This window comes from Rhynchophorus ferrugineus, unplaced genomic scaffold, assembly GCF_030347505.1.
Source record: "Rhynchophorus ferrugineus isolate W39M unplaced genomic scaffold, kcgeb_rfMv2 rfM8, whole genome shotgun sequence".
NCBI lineage: Eukaryota > Metazoa > Arthropoda > Insecta > Coleoptera > Curculionidae > Rhynchophorus > Rhynchophorus ferrugineus.
Genome location: NW_027472587.1, coordinates 33,011,943 through 33,032,145, shown reverse-complemented (window position 1 = coordinate 33,032,145; position 20,203 = coordinate 33,011,943). Strand labels below are relative to the sequence as shown.

General features: G+C 28.6%; 1 pseudogene across 1 annotated transcript in view; it reads left to right on the top strand.

Annotated features, from left to right (window-relative positions):
* LOC143201093 (polyubiquitin-A-like) overlaps positions 1–20,203 on the top strand; it is a 29,125-nt pseudogene that overhangs the window by 2,755 nt on the left and 6,167 nt on the right. Inside the window, exons 3-5 of the transcript XR_013006878.1 lie at positions 5,576–6,280; positions 12,317–13,021; positions 19,087–19,591. The product of XR_013006878.1 is annotated as a polyubiquitin-A-like (transcript). The remainder of the gene's footprint in view (positions 1–5,575; positions 6,281–12,316; positions 13,022–19,086; positions 19,592–20,203) is intronic.

Here is a 20,203-nt window from a genome sequence, read left to right as displayed (position 1 = left end):
AGAAATATCGACATTTTCTTAACAAAGAAAAACTGACTATTAATACAATTTTAATAATAAGTACTAAAATGCACTAACATATAAAATTTAGTACCAATTTAAAAGGTTTATTAGAAATTTCAAAAGGTTTTTTATAAAGTTTAAGAAATATCTTTAACATTTTTGAACCATTAAGAATTTTATATCTGTATTCCTGTCCTATACTATTAAATGAAATTATTCACTTTTGAGGAACTTCTAGGATCCATTTATTGGATCAATTTAAGTACATATTTTGTATTTTAGTAATACTGGTTGTTTTCCTATAAGGTTATTTGTTCATTGTTAAATTTTATTGTTTTCTTCCCTAATTAGAACTTTCTGAGGATGTAGTTAAGATCAATTTAAGACTGTTTATGAACATACTTTCTTAGCTTATTTAAAAGTCACTTTTATAACCATTAAATTGCGCAAGAGAGAAAAAACTATTTAATTCAACGTGTAACCTTTCTAGTATTGATGTGTTGATTTTTTAGTAATCCGATACGGCCAATCAACCAACAGCAAATCATATTAATGGCTTTTGTTGCGACTGTATTATATTGGGATATTTTATATTTTTATTCGTATTAGTAGTATTTTATGTATTTATTTCGTTTTAGAGAAACTGCGGTATTGTCAATAGCATATTGTATAGCTAGTCAGGTATTTTTGATGTTTGGTTTTCTTATCAATTTATATATCTACTTATAAAGCTGTAAAGTCTTAATTGGGGTAATAAGCAATAAAACGCCAGGGTTGGGTAGTATTTGAATTACTTGTATTTAGAAATTGTAATTGAAATACAAATACATGTTTTGTATTTTAATTACATCTTGAAAATATAATTTGTTATACATATTTCAAGTACCTGACGCTGGTGTGCTTGTTAAATGTCAATGGTTTCTTGGTTGTTTGAATATTTACATGTAAAATGTATGTACCTTTATATTAGTCTACGGCAGTATACGAGTATAATCTTTTAACTCACATAAAAGTTATATATACGATTTATTTAATACATAGAAATTAACTTGGATAAACATAAACACTGGTTCTTCTCGAACGTTAATGTGGCTGCATTTGAATATCATGAGAATTTTATTTACTAGCTCACGTCTTCATGTAAGAAAGCCACATTTAGGCATTTTTCTCTTTCCATAAATATTAAGGAATCGGATGTTAGAAAAGGGCAATAGATCCTACTTTCCTAGAAACTTACTAGAAACTAGAACATAATTGCTGCAGTTTTAGATTAGATTCAGGGCAACAAGTGTTACTATAGCAAACTTCTGTTTACTTTAACGTCTGTCCTAATCAGGTTAGATGGTCTGCAGGTTTCTAATTTAAGGAATTTTACTGTTATATTTATGTTTGCAACTAAAAGAGAGATTAAAAAGAATATTTGATAGGATTTTACTTTACAACTTACATGCTTTGGTTGTCAGAGGCATCACAATACGTGACAGGTAAATAATTCCAAGCTTTTAATTCATGCCCTAAAGGTATATTAAAAAAAAACATGAAATAACGCATAAGAGTAACAGGAACAGCAGTACTAGTAAAGAATATCATGATTTTATTGTTTCTGAGGACAGTTACAGTGTTCAGTCACAGGTGTCAAAAATAGTCATTATCATCATTTTAACCTAATTAAAAAGAGACAAAATGCTGTCCGATGGGTCGAACATATAACCGAATCAATCTATAAAATTAGATTTGTGTTGGCACTGCTCGACCCTGATGCCAAATGTCTACAAGATTCTCCAAAATGTTAGTGATAATTAGATGTTATAAGTCCAATTTGATACGGCAACGTTGTGACGTAATAATTTTTGATGGCGCACTGGGCTGTTTTATTGTATATACTATATAAAGAATTTATTGAACACTTGCATTGTATCATTGTAACATGTTACTCTCTCGTGTTTCAACACCTATTAATGCTTCACCATGCCATTATGCTTTCACCACATTACACTTTTAGTTCTTCCAATCAAACAGCCAATGCACGTCATTAAGACCATCGAACATATTGATATATTCAGTTTATAAAAGCGCAAAATCCTTTTTAAACTCAAGGCATTTTTCTTTCTGATTTTACTAATTAGCATTACTCTAGTTAAAAAGAGACAGAAAGAAGTCTGATGTGCCAGAACATGTAAGAAAATCGGTCTATATATAAAACTCGATTTGTGTTGATACTGGTCGACACCGTTGTCATATGTCAATGGGCACATAATAGAACTACTCTAATCTACGAGCTATTGTGACTATTCAATAAATATGCATTTGGTGCGGCAACGTTGCATTATAAATTTTGTTAGGAATGATTTTCTAGTGCATATTTTCAGGATCAAGGCTACTACTAACAATCAAACACATCTAAATAATAAGATATGAATTTTATTCATAATTGTATACAAGTTTTAGATATCATAGTCATTGAAATCAAGTCACGAGGATCAATATTTTATTTTAAACAGTTACGAATTGTATATTTACATCATTCAAGTTGTACAAAAATGTTCGTTACAAAAAACCATACAAAAATGTTGTAGGATGAGAGGTACGGCTCGATGACTAGCAACACTGATCTGATGTTGTTGATGAAAAGTCGCTTTCACGCGTCTTAGGGTAAAACAGAAAGAATTAAACTAGGTGCATCTAAAATCGTCTCTCGCAAATGCACACTTCTTTTATACTCACGTAACAACAATGTAAACAAGTTGTCAACAAGATATTTAACAGTTCTGAATTAAAACTACTGGACGGTTTTTATGGGTATAGGTTTATTTATACATTATTTTTAAGTCCTATGTTCTAATTAGATACTATATCGTGCATCAATGGTGTCTGGGCCCCTAATGTATTTATACATCTCGAAAAAATCCAAATAAGTATAGTATTTTCATAATAATAATATCATTCTAATGTAGCTGTTTAGTATTTTAAGTAACTTTAATAATGTCTAAAGTGTATTTAACTTAATATTGAGGTAAATAACACTGTTGTTAATATTTTGGGGTTAAGCCTCAATTGTTTTGTTTACTGTGTATATGAGTCCCCAATAATTGTTTTCTTTTCAGTAACCAAATAATATACTTATTATAAATTATAAAAGGCCAATATAAAATATCTGGTGTCTTGTGATTGAAATAATAGTTCCATGGGCTATACTTCACCAGGTTAGGAAAAATGATACATGCATTTTAAAATAAATTTATTTTTAATAATCTGTTTATTGTATACAATTTTGAATCGATATTTTTGTTATTCTTTATTATCGTCATGTAGCCCATTATAAAGTATCAAAAGAAATAGATATACAGTAACAATGCTAATTTTATATTAAAATCATTAAAAAAATATTTTCTAATAAATAATAATAAAATAAATAAACAGTTTTGACATATGAGTAATATCCAAATAAAAAATTTCGATATTTTCCAATACTTTTTCAAATATATATTGACAGTTATAACATAGAGTATCGAAATTTTTTGACAATTCTTTACCTCCCACCCTTTTTACACAAAAGAATGTTCTCAGAAAAAGTAGGGTTAAAGTGAATAAACATCGATATTGACTAAAAGAATTGTATTGGAAAATAAAAATTAATTGTTGTTCATGATTTCCAATAATTAATATATTTTGTATATGTACTTTCAAATATCGATAATTTTATGCTCATAGAATGTATTATCTAGCGATCCAATAACAAGAAACTTGGCTGTCAGCCGCCATGGAAAATATCGATAGAACATTCTAACGATATTTGAAATATTTCAATATTATTAAAAAATATCGATATATCGGAGAAAAAGATTGCGATATTTTACAGGAGATATAGCCAGACTTTTAAGAAAAAATAAAAATATTTGTGTACCAGCCTAGAGAAATATCGACATTTTCTTAACAAAGAAAAACTGACTATTAATAAGATTTTAATAATAAGTACTAAAATGCACTAACATATAAAATTTAGTACCATTTTAAAAGGTTTATTAGAAGTTTCAAAATGGTTTTTATAAAGTTTAAGAAATATCTTTAACATTTTTGAAATATCGAAAATATCGACTTATAATCTTCTCTCCCGTTTATTTTCCACATCCCTACAATTAATATTTCGAAATGTATTTTAGTTGGAGGGGGTATTGACGTTCAGACCTCAAAAAAGGCCTTATAAGGTCTGAATCTAGAAGTTGCTGAACAGTTTAAAGCAATAAGCAAAAAGTGGGCTTTGTTGTATATCGTGCTCTATTGTGTAAACGTAGTTGTGATAGGAAGTTATAGTTATCCGTGTTTATAAGAAAGCTATAAGTAAGTATAACTTTGAAACAATTTTCTTTGTATTCATGACAATGCAGATTTTGCTTTGTTTAAGGGTTTCTTAGCAATTTTTAAATTTCTTTCCAACAAAAATTATAATATTTGTGTGTTCCTTTAACGTTATTTAGATAAAGATTATTCAGGAAATCTAAGGTTAGCATCATTATGTTTCAATTTATTATTTGTTAATGTGTTTTATGTATTACGTATTACTGAAAATGTTTTCAATGTTTGTTTTAAATGTTTCAATACGTATTAGGTCTTTGTTATAGAATAGTTCGTGAATTGTTATGTTCATTAGTGTTGGCAATGTTATTTTTACCAGATTACTGATATATCATATATCAGTATACTTATTTCGCAGTATTATAATTTAGTTTGGTTATGTATTAACTTTTTAATAGGAAGTTATAAATTTAACGATATTAATTCTCTTTAATACATAATTCATTGCAATGCGATTAAATGTATCAATATTTTAATATACCTAGTCGAATTAAAAGTTGAAAAAGCACTCATAATAAAATCGAGTTTGTATATGTTCCTCAGATTTACTAATATGCCTTTCTTTTTACTACCACTAAATACCTTAAAATAATATAATTAGATTGTTTTAACTGAAACATTGAGAACATTAATGAAAACGAAAAAAACAAAACAAAGTAGACGTCAAATATGGTATATTGCAATATCATAGTAATAGCATCGATATATATTCAGTTATGTATATTCATATAGTATTTGCTTTGCTTTTATTTTACACCTATTTACACCACCAATCTGTTGTTCCTTGCATGTATGGATTTTTTTCTTGTACAAGCACTAGGAACTATAAAAATAATATTGATATGTACAAATTTAACATACCTGTGATCTTCGAAAATTAGCTGGCTATTCTGATAATTTTCTTGATATTCTTACATGTAGAGTTTAATATAATTTTTATTCACTTTTAAATTTATTTGTTTCTGAAATTTATAAAATTTGATTACATTTATATTAATTTTACAACCATGTATAAGAAATTGACAAGCAAGTAAAAGCAAACCATACAACTGGCAAATGCTAGACATAATGTAGACACATAATACACAATAGACACATAACTAGACCTAATGTAGATTATTCTAAAGTGTATGTGGATAGCAAAGCAATCCTATACTACATGTTGTTTACTTTCTTATGTTCAATTTATATTTTTCATTAGTATATTTTTTTATTGCAGCATGCAGATTTTCGTGAAGACTTTGACTGGCAAAACCATCACCCTGGAGGCTGAGGCATCTGACACAATCGAAAATGTTAAAGCCAAGATTCAAGATAAAGAAGGCATTCCACCAGACCAGCAGCGATTGATCTTTGCTGGTAAACAACTAGAAGATGGACGTACATTGTCTGATTACAACATCCAAAAGTAATCAACTCTTCACTTAGTGTTGAGATTGAGGGGAGGCATGCAAATTATTGTCAAGACTTTAACTGGCAAAACCATTACTCTGGAGGTTGAAGCCTCTGACACTATTGAAAATGCGAAAGCCAAGATTCAAGATAAAGAAGGCATTGCCCCAGACCAACAGCGATTGATCTTTGCTGGTAAACAACTAGAAGATGGACGTACTCTTTCTGATTACAATATCCAGAAGGAATCTACACTTCACCTGGTATTGAGATTGAGAGGAGGCATGCAGATTTTTGTCAAAACTTTAACTGGTAAAACGATCACCCTTGAAGTTGAACCATCAGACACGATTGAAAATGTAAAAGCTAAAATTCGAGATAAAGAAGGTATTCCTCCAGATCAACAGCGATTGATCTTTGCTGGTAAACAATTGGAAGATGGTCGTACCCTATCTGATTACAATATTCAAAAGGAGTCCACATTGCATTTAGTGCTAAGACTCAGAGGTGGCAATTAAAAGCATTTTTATTTGTATTTTGATATATTTTTAAATTAATGTGAAATAAATATCTGCAGTAATACATGTTTTTTTTTTCTTACTCTTAACTTATTTGAAGACCATGTATTTAAAACTGAATATTTTTAAATTAGTATTTTATAATAAGCAACCCTTAATAACTCGAAGTGAAGATATTTTGAGTGTTTGGATAGCAGTTTTTGGGAGTTTGGATGTAAGAACCCTATTGGTAGTATATAATAGTTGATAATTAATAACCAATGCAGATGTAAAAATACTTATAGCTGATTTATATTCAAGATGAAAAACAGGAAATAGAATTAAAAGATTTTAAGTTATTAGTTGTTTTTAGCTCTATTCGATATATATATTCGATATTCTATATCGATATATCGGAGAAAAAATTGCGATATTTTACAGGAGATATAGCCATACATTTAAGAAAATATAAAAATATTTGTATACCAGCCCAGAGAAATATCGACATTTTCTTAACAAAGAAAAACTGACTATTAATACAATTTTAATAATGAGTACTAAAATGCACTAACATATAAAATTTAGTACCAATTTAAAAGGTTTATTAGAAATTTCAAAAGGTTTTTTATAAAGTTTAAGAAATATCTTTAACATTTTTGAACCATTAAGAATTTTATATCTGTATTCCTGTCCTATACTATTAAATGAAATTATTCACTTTTGAGGAACTTCTAGGATCCATTTATTGGATCAATTTAAGTACATATTTTGTATTTTAGTAATACTGGTTGTTTTCCTATAAGGTTATTTGTTCATTGTTAAATTTTATTGTTTTCTTCCCTAATTAGAACTTTCTGAGAATGTAGTTAAGATCAATTTAAGACTGTTTATGAACATACTTTCTTAGCTTATTTAAAAGTCACTTTTATAACCATTAAATTGCGCAAGAGAGAAAAAACTATTTAATTCAACGTGTAACCTTTCTAGTATTGATGTGTTGATTTTTTAGTAATCCGATACGGCCAATCAACCAACAGCAAATCATATTAATGGCTTTTGTTGCGACTGTATTATATTGGGATATTTTATATTTTTATTCGTATTAGTAGTATTTTATGTATTTATTTCGTTTTAGAGAAACTGCGATATTGTCAATAGCATATTGTATAGCTAGTCAGGTTTTTTTGATGTTTGGTTTTCTTATCAATTTATATACCTACTTATAAAGCTGTAAAGTCTTAATTGGGGTAATAAGCAATAAAACGCCAGGGTTGGGTAGTATTTGAATTACTTTTAGTATTTAGAAATTGTAATTAAAATACAAATACATGTTTTGTATTTTAATTACATCTTGAAAATATAATTTGTTATACATATTTCAAGTACCTGACGCTGGTGTGCTTGTTAAATGTCAATGGTTTCTTGGTTGTTTGAATATTTACATGTCTAAATATGTACCTTTATATTAGTCTACGGCAGTATACGAGTATAATCTTTTAACTCACATAAAAGTTATATTTACGATTTATTTAATACATAGAAATTAACTTGGATAAACATAAACACTGGTTCTTCTCGAACGTTAATGTGGCTGCATTTGAATATCATGAGAATTTTATTTACTAGCTCACGTCTTCATGTAAGAAAGCCACATTTAGGCAATTTTCTCTTTCCATAAATATTAAGGAATCGGATGTTAGAAAAGGGCAATAGATCCTACTTTCCTAGAAACTTACTAGAAACTAGAACATAATTGCTGCAGTTTTAGATTAGATTCAGGGCAACAAGTGTTACTATAGCAAACTTCTGCTTACTTTAACGTCTGTCCTAATCAGGTTAGATTGTCTGCAGGTTTCTAATTTAAGGAATTTTACTGTTATATTTATGTTTGCAACTAAAAGAGAGATTAAAAAGAATATTTGATAGGATTTTACTTTACAACTTACATGCTTTGGTTGTCAGAGGCATCACAATACGTGACAGGCAAATAATTCCAAGCTTTTAATTCATGCCCTAAAGGTATATTTAAAAAAAACATGAAATAACGCATAAGAGTAACAGGAACAGCAGTACTAGTAAAGAATATCATGATTTTATTGTTTCTGAGGACAGTTACAGTGTTCAGTCACAGGTGTCAAAAATAGTCATTATCATCATTTTAACCTAATTAAAAAGAGACAAAATGCTGTCCGATGGGTCGAACATATAACCGAATCAATCTATAAAATTAGATTTGTGTTGGCACTGCTCGACCCTGATGCCAAATGTCTACAAGATTCTCCAAAATGTTGGTGATAATTAGATGTTATAAGTCCAATTTGATACGGCAACGTTGTGACGTAATAATTTTTGATGGCGCACTGGGCTGTTTTATTGTATATACTATATAAAGAATTTATTGAACACTTGCATTGTATCATTGTAACATGTTACTCTCTCGTGTTTCAACACCTATTAATGCTTCACCATGCCATTATGCTTTCACCACATTACACTTTTAGTTCTTCCAATCAAACAGCCAATGCACGTCATTAAGACCATCGAACATATTGATATATTCAGTTTATAAAAGCGCAAAATCCTTTTTAAACTCAAGGCATTTTTCTTTCTGATTTTACTAATTAGCATTACTCTAGTTAAAAAGATACAGAAAGAAGTCTGATGTGCCAGAACATGTAAGAAAATCGGTCTATATATAAAACTCGATTTGTGTTGATACTGGTCGACACCGTTGTCATATGTCAATGGGCACATAATAGAACTACTCTAATCTACGAGCTATTGTGACTATTCAATAAATATGCATTTGGTGCGGCAACGTTGCATTATAAATTTTGTTAGGAATGATTTTCTAGTGGATATTTTCAGGATCAAGGCTACTACTAACAATCAAACACATCTAAATAATAAGATATGAATTTTATTCATAATTGTATACAAGTTTTAGATATCATAGTCATTGAAATCAAGTCACGAGGATCAATATTTTATTTTAAACAGTTACGAATTGTATATTTACATCATTCAAGTTGTACAAAAATGTTCGTTACAAAAAACCATACAAAAATGTTGTAGGATGAGAGGTACGGCTCGATGACTAGCAACACTGATCTGATGTTGTTGATGAAAAGTCGCTTTCACGCGTCTTAGGGTAAAACAGAAAGAATTAAACTAGGTGCATCTAAAATCGTCTCTCGCAAATGCACACTTCTTTTATACTCACGTAACAACAATGTAAACAAGTTGTCAACAAGATATTTAACAGTTCTGAATTAAAACTACTGGACGGTTTTTATGGGTATAGGTTTATTTATACATTATTTTTAAGTCCTATGTTCTAATTAGATACTATATCGTGCATCAATGGTGTCTGGGCCCCTAATGTATTTATACATCTCGAAAAAATCCAAATAAGTATAGTATTTTCATAATAATAATATCATTCTAATGTAGCTGTTTAGTATTTTAAGTAACTTTAATAATGTCTAAAGTGTATTTAACTTAATATTGAGGTAAATAACACTGTTGTTAATATTTTAGGGTTAAGCCTCAATTGTTTTCTTTACTGTGTATATGAGTCCCCAATAATTGTTTTCTTTTCAGTAACCAAATAATATACTTATTATAAATTATAAAAGGCCAATATAAAATATCTGGTGTCTTGTGATTGAAATAATAGTTCCATGGGCTATACTTCACCAGGTTAGGAAAAATGATACATGCATTTTAAAATAAATTTATTTTTAATAATTTGTTTATTGTATACAATTTTGAATCGATATTTTTGTTATTCTTTATTATCGTCATGTAGCCCATTATAAAGTATCAAAAGAAATAGATATACAGTAACAATGCTAATTTTATATTAAAATCATTAAAAAAATATTTTCTAATAAATAATAATAAAATAAATAAACAGTTTTGACATATGAGTAATATCCAAATAAAAAATTTCGATATTTTCCAATACTTTTTCAAATATATATTGACAGTTATAATATAGAGTATCGAAATTTTTTGACAATTCTTTACCTCCCACCCTTTTTACACAAAAGAATGTTCTCAGAAAAAGTAGGGTTAAAGTGAATAAACATCGATATTGACTAAAAGAATTGTATTGGAAAATAAAAATTAATTGTTGTTCATGATTTCCAATAATTAATATATTTTGTATATGTACTTTCAAATATCGATAATTTTATGCTCATAGAATGTATTATCTAGCGATCCAATAACAAGAAACTTGGCTGTCAGCCGCCATGGAAAATATCGATAGAACGTTCTAACGATATTTGAAATATTTCAATATTATTAAAAAATATCGATATATCGGAGAAAAAGATTGCGATATTTTACAGGAGATATAGCCAGACTTTTAAGAAAAAATAAAAATATTTGTGTACCAGCCTAGAGAAATATCGACATTTTCTTAACAAAGAAAAACTGACTATTAATAAGATTTTAATAATAAGTACTAAAATGCACTAACATATAAAATTTAGTACCATTTTAAAAGGTTTATTAGAAGTTTCAAAATGGTTTTTATAAAGTTTAAGAAATATCTTTAACATTTTTGAAATATCGAAAATATCGACTTATAATCTTCTCTCCCGTTTATTTTCCACATCCCTACAATTAATATTTCGAAATGTATTTTAGTTGGAGGGGGTATTGACGTTCAGACCTCAAAAAAGGCCTTATAAGGTCTGAATCTAGAAGTTGCTGAACAGTTTAAAGCAATAAGCAAAAAGTGGGCTTTGTTGTATATCGTGCTCTATTGTGTAAACGTAGTTGTGATAGGAAGTTATAGTTATCCGTGTTTATAAGAAAGCTATAAGTAAGTATAACTTTGAAACAATTTTCTTTGTATTCATGACAATGCAGATTTTGCTTTGTTTAAGGGTTTCTTAGCAATTTTTAAATTTCTTTCCAACAAAAATTATAATATTTGTGTGTTCCTTTAACGTTATTTAGATAAAGATTATTCAGGAAATCTAAGGTTAGCATCATTATGTTTCAATTTATTATTTGTTAATGTGTTTTATGTATTACGTATTACTGAAAATGTTTTCAATGTTTGTTTTAAATGTTTCAATACGTATTAGGTCTTTGTTATAGAATAGTTCGTGAATTGTTATGTTCATTAGTGTTGGCAATGTTATTTTTACCAGATTACTGATATATCATATATCAGTATACTTATTTCGCAGTATTATAATTTAGTTTGGTTATGTATTAACTTTTTAATAGGAAGTTATAAATTTAACGATATTAATTCTCTTTAATACATAATTCATTGCAATGCGATTAAATGTATCAATATTTTAATATACCTAGTCGAATTAAAAGTTGAAAAAGCACTCATAATAAAATCGAGTTTGTATATGTTCCTCAGATTTACTAATATGCCTTTCTTTTTACTACCACTAAATACCTTAAAATAATATAATTAGATTGTTTTAACTGAAACATTGAGAACATTAATGAAAACGAAAAAAACAAAACAAAGTAGACGTCAAATATGGTATATTGCAATATCATAGTAATAGCATCGATATATATTCAGTTATGTATATTCATATAGTATTTGCTTTGCTTTTGTTTTACACCTTTTTACACCACCAATCTGTTGTTCCTTGCATGTATGGATTTTTTTCTTGTACAAGCACTAGGAACTATAAAAATAATATTGATATGTACAAATTTAACATACCTGTGATCTTCGAAAATTAGCTGGCTATTCTGATAATTTTCTTGATATTCTTACATGTAGAGTTTAATATAATTTTTATTCACTTTTAAATTTATTTGTTTCTGAAATTTATAAAATTTGATTACATTTATATTAATTTTACAACCATGTATAAGAAATTGACAAGCAAGTAAAAGCAAACCATACAACTGGCAAATGCTAGACATAATGTAGACACATAATACACAATAGACACATAACTAGACCTAATGTAGATTATTCTAAAGTGTATGTGGATAGCAAACCAATCCTATACTACAAGTTGTTTACTTTCTTATGTTCAATTTATATTTTTCATTAGTATATTTTTTTATTGCAGCATGCAGATTTTCGTGAAGACTTTGACTGGCAAAACCATCACCCTGGAGGCTGAGGCATCTGACACAATCGAAAATGTTAAAGCCAAGATTCAAGATAAAGAAGGCATTCCACCAGACCAGCAGCGATTGATCTTTGCTGGTAAACAACTAGAAGATGGACGTACATTGTCTGATTACAACATCCAAAAGGAATCAACTCTTCACTTAGTGTTGAGATTGAGGGGAGGCATGCAAATTATTGTCAAGACTTTAACTGGCAAAACCATTACTCTGGAGGTTGAAGCCTCTGACACTATTGAAAATGCGAAAGCCAAGATTCAAGATAAAGAAGGCATTGCCCCAGACCAACAGCGATTGATCTTTGCTGGTAAACAACTAGAAGATGGACGTACTCTTTCTGATTACAATATCCAGAAGGAATCTACACTTCACCTGGTATTGAGATTGAGAGGAGGCATGCAGATTTTTGTCAAAACTTTAACTGGTAAAACGATCACCCTTGAAGTTGAACCATCAGACACGATTGAAAATGTAAAAGCTAAAATTCGAGATAAAGAAGGTATTCCTCCAGATCAACAGCGATTGATCTTTGCTGGTAAACAATTGGAAGATGGTCGTACCCTATCTGATTACAATATTCAAAAGGAGTCCACATTGCATTTAGTGCTAAGACTCAGAGGTGGCAATTAAAAGCATTTTTATTTGTATTTTGATATATTTTTAAATTAATGTGAAATAAATATCTGCAGTAATACATGTTTTTTTTTCTTACTCTTAACTTATTTGAAGACCATGTATTTAAAACTGAATATTTTTAAATTAGTATTTTATAATAAGCAACCCTTAATAACTCGAAGTGAAGATATTTTGAGTGTTTGGATAGCAGTTTTTGGGAGTTTGGATGTAAGAACCCTATTGGTAGTATATAATAGTTGATAATTAATAACCAATGCAGATGTAAAAATACTTATAGCTGATTTATATTCAAGATGAAAAACAGGAAATAGAATTAAAAGATATTAAGTTATTAGTTGTTTTTAGCTCTATTCGATATATATATTCGATATTCTATATCGATATATCGGAGAAAAAATTGCGATATTTTACAGGAGATATAGCCATACATTTAAGAAAATATAAAAATATTTGTATACCAGCCCAGAGAAATATCGACATTTTCTTAACAAAGAAAAACTGACTATTAATACAATTTTAATAATGAGTACTAAAATGCACTAACATATAAAATTTAGTACCAATTTAAAAGGTTTATTAGAAATTTCAAAAGGTTTTTTATAAAGTTTAAGAAATATCTTTAACATTTTTGAACCATTAAGAATTTTATATCTGTATTCCTGTCCTATACTATTAAATGAAATTATTCACTTTTGAGGAACTTCTAGGATCCATTTATTGGATCAATTTAAGTACATATTTTGTATTTTAGTAATACTGGTTGTTTTCCTATAAGGTTATTTGTTCATTGTTAAATTTTATTGTTTTCTTCCCTAATTAGAACTTTCTGAGAATGTAGTTAAGATCAATTTAAGACTGTTTATGAACATACTTTCTTAGCTTATTTAAAAGTCACTTTTATAACCATTAAATTGCGCAAGAGAGAAAAAACTATTTAATTCAACGTGTAACCTTTCTAGTATTGATGTGTTGATTTTTTAGTAATCCGATACGGCCAATCAACCAACAGCAAATCATATTAATGGCTTTTGTTGCGACTGTATTATATTGGGATATTTTATATTTTTATTCGTATTAGTAGTATTTTATGTATTTATTTCGTTTTAGAGAAACTGCGATATTGTCAATAGCATATTGTATAGCTAGTCAGGTTTTTTTGATGTTTGGTTTTCTTATCAATTTATATACCTACTTATAAAGCTGTAAAGTCTTAATTGGGGTAATAAGCAATAAAACGCCAGGGTTGGGTAGTATTTGAATTACTTTTAGTATTTAGAAATTGTAATTAAAATACAAATACATGTTTTGTATTTTAATTACATCTTGAAAATATAATTTGTTATACATATTTCAAGTACCTGACGCTGGTGTGCTTGTTAAATGTCAATGGTTTCTTGGTTGTTTGAATATTTACATGTCTAAATATGTACCTTTATATTAGTCTACGGCAGTATACGAGTATAATCTTTTAACTCACATAAAAGTTATATTTACGATTTATTTAATACATAGAAATTAACTTGGATAAACATAAACACTGGTTCTTCTCGAACGTTAATGTGGCTGCATTTGAATATCATGAGAATTTTATTTACTAGCTCACGTCTTCATGTAAGAAAGCCACATTTAGGCAATTTTCTCTTTCCATAAATATTAAGGAATCGGATGTTAGAAAAGGGCAATAGATCCTACTTTCCTAGAAACTTACTAGAAACTAGAACATAATTGCTGCAGTTTTAGATTAGATTCAGGGCAACAAGTGTTACTATAGCAAACTTCTGCTTACTTTAACGTCTGTCCTAATCAGGTTAGATTGTCTGCAGGTTTCTAATTTAAGGAATTTTACTGTTATATTTATGTTTGCAAAGCAAAGAGAGATTAAAAAGAATATTTGATAGGATTTTACTTTACAAAATGCTTTGGTTGTCAGAGGCATCACAATACGTGACAGGCAAATAATTCCAAACTTTTAATTCATGCCCTAAAGGTATATTAAAAAAAAAACATGAAATAACGCATAAGAGTAACAGGAACAGCAGTACTAGTAAAGAATATCATGATTTTATTGTTTCTGAGGACAGTTACAGTGTTCAGTCACAGGTGTCAAAAATAGTCATTATCATCATTTTAACCTAATTAAAAAGAGACAAAATGCTGTCCGATGGGTCGAACATATAACCGAATCAATCTATAAAATTAGATTTGTGTTGGCACTGCTCGACCCTGATGCCAAATGTCTACAAGATTCTCCAAAATGTTGGTGATAATTAGATGTTATAAGTCCAATTTGATACGGCAACGTTGTGACGTAATAATTTTTGATGGCGCACTGGGCTGTTTTATTGTATATACTATATAAAGAATTTATTGAACACTTGCATTGTATCATTGTAACATGTTACTCTCTCGTGTTTCAACACCTATTAATGCTTCACCATGCCATTATGCTTTCGCCACATTACACTTTTAGTTCTTCCAATCAAACAGCCAATGCACGTCATTAAGACCATCGAACATATTGATATATTCAGTTTATAAAAACGCAAAATCCTTTTTAAACTCAAGGTATTTTTTTTTCTGATTTTACTAATTAGCATTACTCTAGTTAAAAAGATACAGAAAGAAGTCTGATGTGCCAGAACATGTAAGAAAATCGGTCTATATATAAAACTCGATTTGTGTTGATACTGGTCGACACCGTTGTCATATGTCAATGGGCACATAATAGAACTACTCTAATCTACGAGCTATTGTGACTATTCAATAAATATGCATTTGGTGCGGCAACGTTGCATTATAAATTTTGTTAGGAATGATTTTCTAGTGCATATTTTCAGGATCAAGGCTACTACTAACAATCAAACACATCTAAATAATAAGATATGAATTTTATTCATAATTGTATACAAGTTTTAGATATCATAGTCATTGAAATCAAGTCACGAGGATCAATATTTTATTTTAAACAGTTACGAATTGTATATTTACATCATTCAAGTTGTACAAAAATGTTCGTTACAAAAAACCATACAAAAATGTTGTAGGATGAGAGGTACGGCTCGATGACTAGCAACACTGATCTGATGTTGTTGATGAAAAGTCGCTTTCACGCGTCTTACCGTAAAACAGAAAGAATTAAACTAGGTGCATCTAAAATCGTCTCTCGCAAATGCAAACATCTTTTATACTCACGTAACAACAATGTAAACAAGTTGTCAACAAGATATTTAACAGTTCTGAATTAAAACTACTGGACGGTTTTTATGGGTATAGGTTTATTTATACATTATTTTTAAGTCCTATGTTCTAATTAGATACTCTATCGTGCATCAATGGTGTCTGGGCCCCTAATGTATTTATACATCTCGAAAAAATCCAAATAAGTATAGTATTTTCATAATAATAATATCATTCTAATGTAGCTGTTTAGTATTTTAAGTAATTTTAATAATGTCTAAAGTGTATTTAACTTAATATTGAGGTAAATAACACTGTTGTTAATATTTTAGGGTTAAGCCTCAATTGTTTTGTTTACTGTGTATATGAGTCCCCAATAATTGTTTTTTTTCAGTAACCAAATAATATACTTATTATAAATTATAAAAGGCCAATATAAAATATCTGGTGTCTTGTGAATGAAATAATAGTTCCATGGGCTATACTTCACCAGGTTAGGAAAAATGATACATGTATTTTAAAATAAATTTATTTTTAATAATCTGTTTATTGTATACTATTTTGAATCGATATTTTTGTTATTCTTTATTATCGTCATGTAGCCCACTATAAAGTATCAAAAGAAATAGATATACAGTAACAATGCTAATTTTATATTAAAATCATTAAAAAAATATTTTCTAATAAATAATAATAAAATAAATAAACAGTTTTGACATATGAGTAATATCCAAATAAAAAATTTCGATATTTTCCAATACTTTTTCAAATATATATTGACAGTTATAATATAGAGTATCGAACTTTTTTGACAATTCTTTACCTCCCACCCTTTTTACACAAAAGAATGTTCTCAGAAAAAGTAGGGTTAAAGTGAATAAACATCGATATTGACTAAAAGAATTGTATTGGAAAATAAAAATTAATTGTTGTTCATGATTTCCAATAATTAATATATTTTGTATATGTACTTTCAAATATCGATAATTTTATGCTCATAGAATATATTATCTAGCGATCCAATAACAAGAAACTATGGCTGTCAGCCGCCATGGAAAATATCGATAGAACGTTCTAACGATATTTGAAATATTTCAATATTATTAAAAAAATATCGATATATCGGAGAAAAAGATTGCGATATTTTACAGGAGATATAGCCAGACTTTTAAGAAAAAATAAAAATATTTGTGTACCAGCCTAGAGAAATATCGACATTTTCTTAACAAAGAAAAACTGACTATTAATAAGATTTTAATAATAAGTACTAAAATGCACTAACATATAAAATTTAGTACCAATTTAAAAGGTTTATTAGAAGTTTCAAAATGGTTTTTATAAAGTTTAAGAAATATCTTTAACATTTTTGAAATATCGAAAATATCGACTTACAAAAATATCGATATATAGGCTAGAAATATCGATATACCCTTCTCTCGTTAATTCTGCACATCCCTACAATTAATATTTGGAAATGTATTTTAGTTGGAGGGGGTATTGACGTTTAAACCTCAAAAAAGGCCTTATAAGGTCTGAATCTAGAAGTTGCTGAACAGTTTAAAGCAATAAGCGAAAAGTGGGCTTTGTTGTATATCGTGCTCTATTGTGTAAACGTAGTTGTGATAGGAAGTTATAGTTATCCGTGTTTATAAGAAAGCTATAAGTAAGTATAACTTTGAAACAATTTTCTTTGTATTCATGACAATGCAGATTTTGCTTTGTTTAAGGGTTTCTTAGCAATTTTATATTTCTTTCCAACAAAAATTATAATATTTGTGTGTTCCTTTAACGTTATTTAGATAAAGATTATTCAGGAAATCTAAGGTTAGCATCATTATGTTTCAATTTATTATTTGTTAATGTGTTTTATGTATTACGTATTACTGAAAATGTTTTCAATGTTTGTTTTAAATGTCTCAATACGTATTAGGTCTTTGTTATAGAATAGTTCGTGAATTGTTATGTTCATTAGTGTTGGCAATGTTATTTTTACCAGATTACTGATATATCATATATCAGTATACTTATTTCGCAGTATTATAATTTAGTTTGGTTATGTATTAACTTTTTAATAGGAAGTTATAAATTTAACGATATTAATTCTCTTTAATACATAATTCATTGCAATGCGATTAAATGTATCAATATTTTAATATACCTAGTCGAATTAAAAGTTGAAAAAGCACTCATAATAAAATCGAGTTTGTATATGTTCCTCAGATTTACTAATATGCCTTTCTTTTTACTACCACTAAATACCTTAAAATAATATAATTAGATTGTTTTAACTGAAACATTGAGAACATTAATGAAAACGAAAAAAACAAAACAAAGTAGACGTCAAATATGGTATATTGCAATATCATAGTAATAGCATCGATATATATTCAGTTATGTATATTCATATAGTATTTGCTTTGCTTTTGTTTTACACCTTTTTACACCACCAATCTGTTGTTCCTTGCATGTATGGATTTTTTTCTTGTACAAGCACTAGGAACTATAAAAATAATATTGATATGTACAAATTTAACATACCTGTGATCTTCGAAAATTAGCTGGCTATTCTGATAATTTTCTTGATATTCTTACATGTAGAGTTTAATATAATTTTTATTCACTTTTAAATTTATTTGTTTCTGAAATTTATAAAATTTGATTACATTTATATTAATTTTACAACCATGTATAAGAAATTGACAAGCAAGTAAAAGCAAACCATACAACTGGCAAATGCTAGACATAATGTAGACACATAATACACAATAGACACATAACTAGACCTAATGTAGATTATTCTAAAGTGTATGTGGATAGCAAACCAATCCTATACTACAAGTTGTTTACTTTCTTATGTTCAATTTATATTTTTCATTAGTATATTTTTTTATTGCAGCATGCAGATTTTCGTGAAGACTTTGACTGGCAAAACCATCACCCTGGAGGCTGAGGCATCTGACACAATCGAAAATGTTAAAGCCAAGATTCAAGATAAAGAAGGCATTCCACCAGACCAGCAGCGATTGATCTTTGCTGGTAAACAACTAGAAGATGGACGTACATTGTCTGATTACAACATCCAAAAGGAATCAACTCTTCACTTAGTGTTGAGATTGAGGGGAGGCATGCAAATTATTGTCAAGACTTTAACTGGCAAAACCATTACTCTGGAGGTTGAAGCCTCTGACACTATTGAAAATGCGAAAGCCAAGATTCAAGATAAAGAAGGCATTGCCCCAGACCAACAGCGATTGATCTTTGCTGGTAAACAACTAGAAGATGGACGTACTCTTTTTGATTACAATATCCAGAAAGAATCTACACTTCACCTGGTATTGAGATTGAGAGGAGGCATGCAGATTTTTGTCAAAACTTTAACTGGTAAAACGATCACCCTTGAAGTTGAACCATCAGACACGATTGAAAATGTAAAAGCTAAAATTCGAGATAAAGAAGGTATTCCTCCAGATCAACAGCGATTGATCTTTGCTGGTAAACAATTGGAAGATGGTCGTACCCTATCTGATTACAATATTCAAAAGGAGTCCACATTGCATTTAGTGCTAAGACTCAGAGGTGGCAATTAAAAGCATTTTTATTTGTATTTTGATATATTTTTAAATTAATGTGAAATAAATATCTGCAGTAATACATGTTTTTTTTTCTTACTCTTAACTTATTTGAAGACCATGTATTTAAAACTGAATATTTTTAAATTAGTATTTTATAATAAGCAACCCTTAATAACTCGAAGTGAAGATATTTTGAGTGTTTGGATAGCAGTTTTTGGGAGTTTGGATGTAAGAACCCTATTGGTAGTATATAATAGTTGATAATTAATAACCAATGCAGATGTAAAAATACTTATAGCTGATTTATATTCAAGATGAAAAACAGGAAATAGAATTAAAAGATATTAAGTTATTAGTTGTTTTTAGCTCTATTCGATATATATATTCGATATTCTGTATCGATATATCGGAGAAAAAATTGCGATATTTTACAGGAGATAT